Source organism: Ictidomys tridecemlineatus, chromosome 4, assembly GCF_052094955.1.
Source record: "Ictidomys tridecemlineatus isolate mIctTri1 chromosome 4, mIctTri1.hap1, whole genome shotgun sequence".
In the NCBI taxonomy this organism is placed as follows: domain Eukaryota; kingdom Metazoa; phylum Chordata; class Mammalia; order Rodentia; family Sciuridae; genus Ictidomys; species Ictidomys tridecemlineatus.
Genome location: NC_135480.1, coordinates 7,457,730 through 7,463,729, shown reverse-complemented (window position 1 = coordinate 7,463,729; position 6,000 = coordinate 7,457,730).

Genomic DNA, 6,000 nt, shown 5'->3' with positions numbered 1-6,000 from the left:
AGGCATAAGCAAAAGTCATTAAGGCACCAAAATGAATGATAGAGGAGCTACTGTGAAGCTGGGTAACGGGCTGGCATCTGCTGGGAACATTTTCGCTGCTTGCCAGTCCGAAGCTGAGGCATCAGAGCTGCTGAAAGATTTGAAGCAGGAGAGACATGTGGTCAGATCTAGATTTTAGAAAGGTCATCACTCGGACTGGCTGAATAGAGGATGCGGGCAGCCACGGGAGGGGATGGGGGTGAGGGGACCAAGCAGAGGGAGATGTGCTAAGGTACGCTGGGTACCTGGTACAGACATGCGGGCAGCTGGAGGCAAGGGCAGGCCACAGTGGCCCCATTCTTTCCTTCTCCATTCTTATTTATTCTTTCCGCCCTTGAGCCCAGACCCTGACTTAGCTCCCACCCTTTCTTGCCTCCAGGAAGCAACAGAATTTGACCAGGAGACCAGAAATTGTTTGCACAACTCTCTCTCTCTCTCTCCCCACCCCCTCTCACTTTTCCTGGTTCCTTTCGGCAATGAGAATTGAACCCAAGGGAGCTCTACCGCTGAGTCACATCCCCATCCTTTTTCTTTTTCTTTTTTTTTTTTTTTTTAATTTTGAAATAGGGTCTTGATAAGTTGCTTAGGCTGGCCTCAAATTTGTGATCCTCCTGCCTCAACATCCCAAATTGCTGGGATTACCGGAGAGTGCCACCATGGCTGGCTGCATTCTTTTTTATTTGTTTTAATTAGTTACACATGACAGTACAATGATCTTGACAAATCATACATTTGAATCAGATGGGATATAATTTCTCGTTTTTCTGAGAGTACAGGTTGCAGAATTACATTGGTCATGCAGTCACAGTTATACCCACAGCAATAATAATGTCTATTTGCTGGCTGCATTTTTAAAAAAATTGTGGTAAAATATGTGTAATGTAAATTTTTTTTTGAGGTGCTAAAGATGGACCCTAGGGCCTTGTGCATACTATAGGCAAGTGCTCTATCACTGAGTTACATCCCCAGCCCCCCAAAATCTACCATTTCAAGTGGTCATTTCAGTGGCACTGAGTACATTTACATTACTCTGCAACCATCACCACCAATCATCTCCAGAACTGTTTCTGTTTTCCCAGACTGAAACTCCATCCCTCCAAACACTAACTTCCCTGATCCCATAGACACCCCATTCTACTCTTGTTCTCTGTGAATCTGACTATTGTAGATACCTCATATAAGAGAATCATACACTGTCTTTTTGTGACTAGCTTATTTCATTTATCATAAATCCTCGAGATTCATCCATGTAGTAGCTTATTTCCGAACTTCTCTCCTTCTTAAGGCTGATTAATATTCTGTTGTACATACATGCCTCAGTTTGTTCATTCATCCATAGATGGACACTTGGATTACTTCCACTTTTTTTTTAAAAAAAATAAATATCCCAGAAATTTATTTGATGTTTTCTTTAATACATTTTATATAGAAAGATTGGGATTGTTATTGTTTGCTTTGGGGGCTCTGGATTACTTCCACTTTTTAGCTACTGTGAATAATGTGGCCATGAATGTGGGAATTCAGGTATCTGTTCAAGACCCTGCTTTTAGCTCTTTCAGGAATACTGCCAGAAGTGGAATCGTGAAATCACAGGGTAATTCTATTTTCAATTTTCTGAGGGAACCCCCTGCTGTTTGCCATGGCACCTGCACCATTATACATTCCCCCCCAAGCATTTTATTTTTCATTTGAAAGTTTTGCCCTCATTCAGAGGTTAGGGATTCACTCTCTGGAGTGGGATTTGACCCCTGGTCAGTGGGACTCATAGCCTGTTCTTGACTGCAAACCTCTGCCCCACAGGGCTCTAGCTGAAGGCCCTGGTGAAGTCTGTGAAGGCCAAGGGTCGGGGGGAGCCACAGGACGAGCACCTTCTCACCTGCAGCCCTCTTGGTGCTTGAGGGGCCTGTCCTCTTCTGCCTGGGGACCTCTTCTTGAGTGCCTCACCCAGCCAGCCTCACCCTGGACCTGAACTGAGACCAGAGGATCCATGGAAGGAGAGGACATTGTCTTCCTGTGTCCCTAGAAGTGCTCTTGACTCATCTTGCATCAGGCACCAGCACAGGAAAACCACTCAGGGCTGCCATGTTGGAGTAATGACCTGAATTATCAGATTTACCTGATACCTCCTTACAGGTAGCTGAGGATAGAGAGAAGAAAGACTTGCCCTCTTCAGCTTGTCTGGGCACCATGTCCCACAAATACGATGCTCAAGAGGACTTCCCCGAGAAGGGAAGAAGTTGTTGAGCAGACAAAAAAAAAAAAAGAGAGACAAATGTCCCTACATTCTACTGTTTTAGATGCTCAGCCTTGATGCATGTTCTTATTCTAGTATTTATTTTTAAAACAACAGCAACAATGAAAAACATATTAACTGGACCTCATTGTCCAGTTATTTCCAGGACCCCTGAAGAGCAAAATCCTTTGATGCTCAAGTCTCTTAGGTAAAATGGCATAGTATTTGCATATAATCTACACACACACACACACACACACCACACACACATGCATACCCCTCTTCATACTTTTTTTTTTGTGTGTGTGCCAGGGATTGAACCCAGAGGTGCTTCACTACTGAGCCACATCCCCAGCTCTTTTTATGTTTTGTTTTGAGACAGGGTCTTACTAAGTTGCTCAGGATCTCCTTAAATTGCTGAGACTGGCTTTGAACTTGAGATCCTCCTGCCTCAGCCTCCCAATTCACTGGGATTACAGGCGTGCACCATCACACCTGACAGTAGCTACAAACTTTTACTACAACAAAACTATAACTGGTTTGAATACTGCTCCTTCATAATCCAGATTTTGTTCCCTTTGCTTTCAGCCTGTGCTTTGACTGTTAGCAGTTGGCATGACTCAGAACTTCATTTAAAAAAAAAAATGGGGGCTGGGGTTGTGGCTAAGAGGTAGAGCGCTCGCCTAGCCCTCGTGAGGCACTGAGTTCAGCCCTCAGCACCACATAAAAATAAAATAAATATATTATATCCACCTATAACTAAAAAAAATATATATTAAAAAAAATCTGAGCCCTTGATGACTCTCCCTGTTTAGAGTTAACTTTATTCCAAAACTTTTTTTCAAAAGATTTTGAACTTACAGAAATGGAAAGAACAGCACAGAGACCTTTTATGTGACTTTCATCTAGATTTGCCAATTATTATCATTTTGCCTCTTTGCTTTCTCTATCACCACATAAAAACTTTTTCCTGGCCTTTTGAAAGTATGTTGCAGATGTTGTGTTATTTTATATTAAATGTACTAGCACTTATTTCCATTAAGTCCTGTTTTATTTATTTTTAATGGACACATAAAATTGCACATATTTAAGGGGTACCACTGAGGTTTCAATACATGTATACATTGTGTAGGTTCAAATTAAGGTAAACATATATATTTCCTCAAACATTTATTATTTATTTATGGTAAAACATTCAAAATCCTTTCTTCTAGCTTTATTTGAACCCTACAGTACATTATTATCTGTAGTGCAATAGAATACCAGAACACATTTCTCTTATCAAACCATAATTAATACCCATTGACTGACCTTCCATTAACTCTTATTTAGTTTGCTTGTGCTTTATTGGGCTTTTTCTATTTGTGGACTGGTGTCTTTCATTATTTTGGAAAATTAGTAGTCATTTTCTTTAAATATTGCCTCTGTCCTTTCTCTATTTTACCTTCTAGGACTCCAGTTAACATTTATTAGAGCTCTCATTGTTTCCTCTTTGTCTCTAATTCTGTATTTTCTGTTATTTTGTCTTTTCATGCTATATTGAATGTAATTTCTTTCTCTCTTCTATTTCATTCATTCTCTCTTCAGTTGTGTCCAATCTGCCTTTAACCCATTCATTCATTGTGCTCTTTATTTTGGTTACTGTATTTTCTGGTTCTAAAAGTTCTATGTGGTTCTTTCAAAAAATGTCATGGCACTTTTTAATACATACTTGTTCCCTACATATATTTCTGTGTTTGATTTTAATTTCTTTAAGTAGGCAGTGTTATTTTATGGTTGGTGCCAGACAATTCCTATATGTTAATTTTTTGTGGATTAATTTATATTTTCTATTGTTTGTATTGGTCCTTGTACAAGGTTTCTTATTTGTGTGATTGATCATTACTTGCTTTTTTTTTTAAGTTATAAGTGGACACAACGTCTTTATTTTACTTTATGTGGTGCTAAGGATTGAACCCAGTGCCTCATGCATGCTAGGCAAGTGCTCTACAACTGAGCTACAGCCCCAGCTTGATCATTACTTGCTTTTTAATATGGGTTGGCCATTGTATCTCAAAATATATTTTTAGAAAGGATAATATTTATTTAGGATGTTAACACATTCCTTCAGGAAGGAAGTAATTTCTTCCTGCTTGCTTTTGCCAGGTAAGTGGGAGCATTATAAGAAAAAGTTCACATTAATCCAAGTTCAAGGCTTGACCTTTCCTGAACCACCCAGATAATGGAAGTCCATAGATGTTGGGGTTCCCTCTTAAAGTGCAGTGGAAGAGCTTCTGACTTCTCATCTTGGGCAAGTTCTGGGTTTTGATTTTTGTTCCTCCCCCTAAAGACAGACAAAAGAAAGCTAAATTTCAAAGTTCTATCTTTCAGATTAGTAAATGCCCCAGGACTAAAATTGTTTTGAATACGGGGCTTACTCCCTAGGTTTTAGCCTCCACCAACCATTCCTGTTGGCCCAGGAATGCTTCACTGTATCTCAGGGGATTCACTTTGTTTCATTTTTATTTCTCCCTGCCTCCTAGATTACAGAAATCCTCTTTCCCCTTGACAATCAGAATCAATCACCCCAGCCAGCCCTGGACTCTCTTTTATGTTCTTCCCCAGTGGCATGTGGAACACAAAATGGGCCATTGACAAACTCAGCTCATGATTTAGAGAAATCGTTATTGTGCTCCCTGGTGGAAACATTCCTCCCTCAAATCCTAAAGACTAAGTCAGCCAGAGTCCACAGTTGCAGGAACAGGAAATAAACATTTTGTAAAAGAGTCATAGTTGAGATTACAAGAGACAGCACTCCTATGTTCACTTCTTGCTGTAAGAGAAATACCGTGGATTCTTGTTCAGAGCATGAAGAGTAACTATTACTGGGCGATGTAGCATTTCTTAAAAGAAGCTGGGTATGGTGGTGCACACCGTAAATCCAGCTACTCCAGAGACTAAGGCAAGAGTATCCTAATTGAAGGCCAGCCTGGGAAAATTAGTGAGAAACAAACAAAAATAACAAACAAAAAGTTTTTCTGTTAGCAGGGCATAGTGGTGCACACCTATAATCCTAGAGACTCTGGAGCCTGAGTCAAGAGGATCCCAAGTTCAAAGCAAGACTCAGGCACTTAGCAAGATCTAAACAACTTAGTGAGGCTCTATAGATAGATAGATAGATAGATAGGACTATGGATGTGAATAAGCACCCCATATTAAATCCCCAGTATCACACACTCACATACACCTACAACAAAACCCTAAAAGAACTGAAAGCTATTGATGCTGGGTTCATCAGCTGTTTCAAACTTTTTATTGAAATATGCACACAGAGAAGTACACAAACCTGTGTGGCTCAATTAATTTTTTAAAAAGAACAAACATGTGTAACCCTGAAACAGATGAAGAAAAAGAACATAACTCAGTAGCCAACTAATGCCCCCTCTCCTGACTTCTACCCCCATAGATTAGTGTGTCTGTTTGTGTAACTTTACATAATCATACATTATGTCCTCTTTGAAGGATACTTTGCTTCTTTTGTTCAATATTGTTCTTGAGATTTATTCATGTAATTATAAATATACACTATACATACATTGCTGTTTTTGTCTTTGGTGTTTTGGATGGAACCCAAGACCTTGTCCATGCTAAGCACACACTCTACCACTGAGCCAAATGCTATTTAATCTATTCTACCATTGATTGGCAGCAGAGTTTCCAGTTTGGAGTTATTACAAATAATGTCGCTG